This window comes from Montipora foliosa, chromosome 3 (genome assembly GCF_036669935.1).
Source record: "Montipora foliosa isolate CH-2021 chromosome 3, ASM3666993v2, whole genome shotgun sequence".
NCBI lineage: Eukaryota > Metazoa > Cnidaria > Anthozoa > Scleractinia > Acroporidae > Montipora > Montipora foliosa.
The window spans coordinates 29,854,930-29,862,429 of record NC_090871.1 but is presented as its reverse complement, the minus strand read 5'-3'; positions in this window follow the sequence as shown (position 1 = coordinate 29,862,429).

Below are 7,500 nucleotides of genomic sequence, written 5' to 3'. Positions count from 1 at the left end.
CAAAAAAGAAATCTAAGACGACATTTGGCGAAAAACCAACTCCTCGTTGTTAATGAGACAGGTGAGGTGGTCGTCCTAGGTTTTAAAAGTCAGTTAAAAAAGGTACCCAACGTTTTGGAACGAAGAGAAGACCGCCGCACAGTTGCTGAAAACGTCTCAACGGCCCCACTCATGGAAATTGAAGAAGTCAGTAAAAATCACAACCAAAAAACGGCTCCTTTAGGAGCCACCAAGTTTGCAAAAGAATATGACCAGCAATAAACTATCAATAAAGAAACCTTGAGGGGGGATTGGGGCGCATTGAAAGGTTCAATAACAAATATGGCTTTTCACATCAACAATCCCTCTCATGAAGTGAATTGCTACAATCCTGGCCAAAAATAATGGGACAATTTCCTACATATATCTCAAAGTCTTTCTCTGTCCCCCCTCCCCCTCGCAATGTTGTTACGCTGCTGTGTTTATGTACAGTTGGAAGGATCCCAGCAGCTATCAACATTACGAGGGGGAGGGGGGGGTGTTTCTGAAAATGACGATGAGAGCTCGAATGAGGTTATGGAGACTGCTTATAGATGTGTAAAATAAAAATGTACAGTGCGTCAGCCATTTTGTGTTCTGTCCCGTAACTTTTTGGCCATGAAAACAGTTTTTTATCTTGAGTCATTTGCAAACATTGAGACATCGAGAGCTCCGCAAGACGCCGCACTAGTTTGCTGAAGAGATTGGTAGACGACAATAGAAACAAATCGTTTGGGATAAATGGCCACAAATGTGACGAGTTTAATTGAAACTAAGGTTACAAACAAAGATTAAAATCTCTTCAGGAAAGGTGGGGTTAAAAATTTCGCCCCCAGTAAAAAACTACATAAGTAATATATTTTCAGTCTGCGGGTCGGAGACTGGGGAGGTGGAAGGAAAAAGAACAATACAACTGAACGCTAAAAGGCAGAGAAGTTCTTCTTGCGATGATGGCAATAGTAGAAAGGGGCCAAGTGTACGAGATAATCGACCTTTTGTACTTAACTTTAACACGCGCCCATTTTTCATTGGACAGGAGACTTCCATAGTTGCCAGATTAGAGCACAACCCGCAAACTGATAAGACAACAGAAATGCCTCGCGATAAAATAACATTATGCTTTCGGTCAACGGCATAATGTTTGTTTTTTATCTTGAGTCATTTGCAAACATTAAGACATCGAGAGCTCCGCAAGACGCCACACTAGTTTGCTGAAGAGATTGGTAGACGACAATAGAAACAAATCGTTTGGGATAAATGGCCACAAATGTGACTAGTTTAATTGAAACTAAGGTTACAAACAAAGATCAAAATCTCTTCAGGAAAGGTGGGGTTAAAAATTTCGCCACAAGCCACAACAATGTGGCAACCCCACCAAGGCGCTGGCGGAACTCTCGAAAGGAAAGGCACACTAACAGTGGCGCCACAGCCCCTGACTGACCAGCGTCACTGAGTAGAACGGAAATTACAGGTTATGTCACACCTTGCAGTGGTGCCACAGCCCCTGAATGACAAGGGTCACCGAAAGAAAATTACAAGTTATGACTCTTAAAGGCGAGAAAAAGATTGTGCTCGTGATTAATGGACGACCGACTTGCGTAGAAGGTCATAAAAAAGTTAAAATTACGAAAACTTGGGTATTGTCAATAGCCCGGAAACAGCCCTTGTCTGACACAACCGAACAACAATGTGGAATAAGCAACCATGAATCTTACTACGAATACACGATGACGCATGTCTCATACTAAGGAGAACTGGTAAATACAAACCCTGGCAATGCCTCAATAAAGTATGGCCATTAAAGATAGTAAGTGAAGGAACGGCAATGAAGAAGCAGTCCAAATACCTGACCTTCTACATTGACCCGACTAACACTGTAAAGACAATAGGAGCTAATAGGGCATAGACCCGCGATAGGCTAAAAAGTAACTTATAACCCAAAGAATCGAATAAGCACTGTGCTGAACAGTTACACTAGAAGGAAGTCAGTCAATGAAGAGGCAGTCCGTTACCTGACCCTCCACATTGAACAGACTACTGTTAACCAAAACTAACTACAAAATCGGGGGTTAGACCCGAAGGGACAAGTCCATGCAAAAAGGTCGTTAATTTGCATGCAAGGTGTCGGACCTGATGTAAACTTTAAACGCATCGGATTTCCAACGGCCAAGCACCCGAATCTGGGCGTCAGAAAAACCATTGTCAGCTGCGCGACAAGCGGCGCCAATTCGAAAGCGTTATATCTGCTTGTATCTAGACCGCAAAATGTCAAGCAGCGATGTAATTCTGTATTGAACTGACTAACTGTGATTTGGCTCATGTCGGGATGGCAAAAAAGTGGCCCGGGCTGGTGGCCTCTGCTTTTGCAAAAACTGAGCATAGCCTAAACGGGGCAAAATGGCGAGGAAAGCTCCCGTTCGATCAAGATATCGAATGGACGATTTGTGGCATTGTGTTTGAACTTTGTGATTGTTATTTTTATCATGTGAACGTTTCCTTGCTGAGTGAGAAAGCAGAGTTGATTGTATTGAACTACCGCGTTGGCAGAATTCGCGCTCTTGGCCGCTAGCTCACCGATCCTAAAGAAGCCATAAAAGGCGAGTAAAAACATAGCAGAATAAAGAGTACGTTGAAAAAGCTGATAATGTAGTATGACCTAGTGAACCGACCAGCTCGTGTAACACGGGCCGCGAAATTGGTAAACGGATATCGCAAGAACCCTGTCGACTTAGGGCTGTCAATAACTTATTGATTAAAAAGGCCTGTGTAGGATCGCGTAAACCTTTCAATTTGTGCACGTAACTGATAGCGGACAGATACGATTTAATGGTCGAGGAGGCTAATTTCCATGCGTGGAGATAAGAGATAAAGAGGGCCAACGAAGGGATTGATATGGGTAATTCGAGATTATCCGAATGAAAAAACTGTTGAGTAAAAGCAGCAAAAGTAGCCCAAGCTCGCTGGTAGAGTTTGTGTGTGCCCGATGACAGTGCGGAATTTAACAAACCCTTCAGCGTAGTGACCAATTCTCTGGCAGAAGGTGGGTGGGAACTGGCGTTGGCAATTCGTCCGCCCGGGGGAGATTTTCTTGAACTGCTCGACCTTCGGTGAGCACGGAAACTTCATCCTGTACCGACGCCTCTACAACCTCCGTAGTGACCGGAGTTGGTGCTTTGACCTGCCCCAGTGCCTGCTGGACAGCTTGGGTGACAGCGAGAGATATAGTTGCGGACAGAGCTTGCACGTCCACCGTCATTAGGTTCGGGGGAGGTGTTGCAGTAACTGATTCTGCTGTTTCCTCGGGGAGCTCTGAAGCCCTTGGCCCTTTGGATTGCGATCGGGTGGTGGGTGCGGAACGCTTCTTGGGTGGCATAACTTAGTGATAAGAACATGTCAGTTAACTTCCTGAGACTATCAAGGTCTAAGTTAAGATTGCTCCGAGGGGCGGTACCATAAAAACGCGATGGCAATGTAGGAAAATTATCTAGCCAAGATAAAGGGTGCAAAAAGCCAAATTCCAAGGGAGATTATAAATATGGAGCACGCACAGGCTACTGAGTGAATAGGGCACACCCTATGAGAAGTCAGGGCGGCCGGATAAGGATTGTACACTCGTACGGCAACTGGCGGCAAAAAATTGCAAAAAAAAAAAATAGTGCTTAAACCACATAAAAACAAAATCATAATATTCTGGGTCCTACCAGAACCAAACAACTAAAACAGTGTACAGCCAGTGTCATGATCAGATAAGCTGCAACGCTAAACAGTAAAATCAAAGGCTGACACGCAGCCAGTGTCGTGCGCAAATACGCAACGACCAAACATTAAAATCAAAGGCTGACACGCAGCCAGTGCCGTGCGCAAATACACAACGACCAAACATTAAAATCAAAGGCTGACACGCAGCCAGTGCCGTGCGCAAATAAACCGCAACGACTAGAATAAAACGACAAAGGCTGACACAAACAGAATTGGGCTTGGTCCACAAATTAACATTACTGCATAACATTTGAGCGAAAGGAATAGTAGCAACAAAGAATTACTGGTTGCCATCGCTAGTAAAAACTCGAAGAGATTTAAGTACCGCTCCCCGAAGACTGCGGTATAACTTAAATTGCCCCCTACTATTTAAGTGAATGCCATCCGCAGAAAAGAAACTATTGCAGGCCCCCCAAAAACCCCTATGGCCCCAGTATATGGCATAAGGGATAGGCTCCAAGACCACCCGGAGATATCGTGTTAAAATATCGACTCTTTGGTCGAAAGCCACAGCTGCACGTCGACGGATAGTCTGGCATACGCATACACCCCTTACGCCGTACAAATCATGCAGCAAGTGCACAAATTCCTCCAAGGCAGAGCCCACTTGCAAAGGAGGACAAGATGTTAAATCAGTAGTGCCAAGTTGCACAATAACTATATCTGGGCGAAACGAGTGAAGGATGTGTAGATCGAACTTAACCGTTTTAGCGATTGTGCGCCCCCCAATTCCATGCCAGCTAATGAGGGCGGACACCGACAAATGGAACGTTAAATCCAAATGCCCGGAGTCACTTTCAATGAAATCATGTAAGCGACGAAGAAACGAATGGCCTAGAATTAAAACGCGAGGTGTACCCATATTAGACTACCCGTCGGAAGAGCTCCGGAATTAAGGGAAAAGAAATCAAAGTGAATGAACTCTAGAAATAATGCAAGACAAAATAACAAAGGAACTAAAGGGAACTTGCCTGAAAGAACAATACAACTGAACGCTAAAAGGCAGAGAAGTTCTTCTTGCGATGATGGCAATAGTAGAAAGGGGCCAAGTGTACGAGATAACCGACCTTTTGTACTTAACTTTAACACGTGCCCATTTTTCATTGGACAGGAGACTTCCATAGTTGCCAGATTAGAGCGCAACCCGCAAACTGATAAGAGAACGGAAATGCCTCGCGATAAAATAACATTATGCTTTCGGTCAACGGCATAATGTTTGTTTATTTCTGTAGCATTATTCACTACCACAAGTTCCTTTTGTTGTTGTCAGTATTCTTAAGGCTATGTGTCGCTGAAATGATATATTTAAAGTAATATTCTGTTCAAACGGAGCTTTCTGGAAGGGGTATGTTATTGTGGGTTATGGAAATTAGGTAATTTGATATGCGTCTGCCTGACTTGTGTACACAATTTTCACTTAGATAGTTACTACCAAGTATGGAATCCTTACAAAATGCTGTGCAAAGAACGGTATACCTTATTACATATAGTCGCGCTGATATGGGGAAATTTCCATGCAAAGAAAGGTTTTCCTCGGCAGTTGTAGAGGCATTGAACAGTTGTGGAATTAGAGTTGTACAATGGGTAGTTTGCATTGAGGCTCATACCAACACCTGTGAAAGCACCAATGAACTAAACTTGTATCATTATCATATGGCCCTTAAACTTGGGAAGAAAGCGCAATGCCTTCAAATTAGGAACTATTTGAACCCGAACTTTGGTATTCAAGTTAACTTTAGCGATAACCACAGCAGCTACTACACTGCTTAGTATTATCGCTATGTTACCAAAGACGATGAGGACGCCCTTCACTCTAATGGTCATCCAGATCTTTCGGATGGTGCTCCGCGAACTGAAGGGGCAATAAGGTGTAGGAAAAAGAGGGCGAAACAAAAGGGGAAAGCTGGAAGGAAAGGGAGAAGAAAAGGTGCTGAACGCCTCCGTGTTTACGATGTGTGCCAAATTGTGCAAGCTTAGGGGATCACGTCACGACTACAACTCGTTTGTTTGGCTGTTCAACAAAATCGCGAAGGGAAAACTGCCCTCGCTCAATTCATAGCCAACAGGGGAAATAAAGCCGTTCTAGAGGCTATTTCACTTGCCCGAGAATTTTCACAAGCTGAATCCCTTAGTGTTCGCGCAGGTAAAACACGAATTGAGCTCTTACAAGAAGCACGTGTGGGTGAATGTGCGACTGGTTGTGATGGGAACTGGCAAACGGCCGCCACGCAGTTATTAGGCAGACAGGGGATGATGAAAGGGGAATTCTGTGATGCAATTTACCCGGCATTAGTTAAGGGGAGAGGTAAATACCAAAATATCTACATTCATGGTCCAACAAATTGTGGTAAGTCCTTTATTTTGTCTCTGTTGAAGGTGATTTACAAAACGTTTTGCAACCCTGCCACGGGGTCATTTGCGTGGATCAGCGCAGAGGATGCTGAGATTATTTATCTCAATGATCTCAGATGGCATCCCAAGGTAATAGCCTGGGCAGATCTGCTACTTGCCCTTGAGGGTGATACCGTTCATTTGCCTGCTCCCAGAAACCTAAGTAGCCATGATGTTCAATTGCAAAGGGACACTCCTTTTTTCGCAACCTCAGACACCCCCATAGTGTTAGTGAAAGGAGGCTCCATTGACCACACCAACACCCAGATGATGAATGCCAGGTGGCGCTTTTTCCACTTTTGGCGTCAAATACCGGTCGAGGAGCAGCAAGAATTAGTGCCTTGTGGTCATTGTTTTGCCCGATTTATGCTGGAAAACACTGAGAATGGCGTTACTACTTAAATGACATACAGGCGTCAAGTATTGTTTACATTTCTCAGACACATTTGTCACCCCTAAAAACCCATTTTTCGATGCTCTTTTGCACAATAGTAGCCATTTCATCCTCGAAAGTTTTTCATTGCCATCCTTTCTTTGCTCTCAAATGCTAGCCTGAACCCACTGCAGTCACTAAGTACATTTTCTCACATTTTTCACCCCGTACCTAAAAATAACTTCAATAGTGTTTCATAGTTTTTATTGCAATAGGGGTGAGAAATGTTGGCGAAGTACGTAAACCCCCTTTTGTGGGGTTATAAAGGGGTGGAAACGATAGATATGAATAAGCGTTTTCTTTTGCAAATACAATCTTTCAAATCAACTCATTGTTTTCTCTGTACAATCATTTAAGTCAGTGAGAAATGTCGTGCGAGAAATGTATAGCCATTTTGAGTGTGACGCAATAGGAGATAAGCACTCATTTACAATGACAAGCACGCCATATATCAAATATAATTGTTAGTTAAACCTTATATATTTTTTCTTTTTTATAAGTGTAAAAGTGGACAATGACATCATTGTAACAAGGTATAACAGTGATGTTTTTACTCCTTTTATTTGGGTTTTATGACTTTGGTGTCAGTTAAGAGATATATCAGTCACAGACGATGTAAGGTTATTAACTTGTAGCGCTTTATTTATCGACAAATAGATATTTTTGCCTCATTTTTCTGTAAATGTGACGCTTAAAAGTTAAAGAAAAAAAGGAAGTTATTGGTTTATTTGAGTTTTTATTTCTTTGCCACTAATATTTGGTTCTATGGCCTTTACAGGTGAGAATTGATTCTATCCTCTTACTCATGCTCAGAATGATGTTATCTATCACGGCTACTGGAATACTATCAAAAGCTGTAAACACATGCTGTTTGAATTCTTCGAAACATTCCTTTGTAA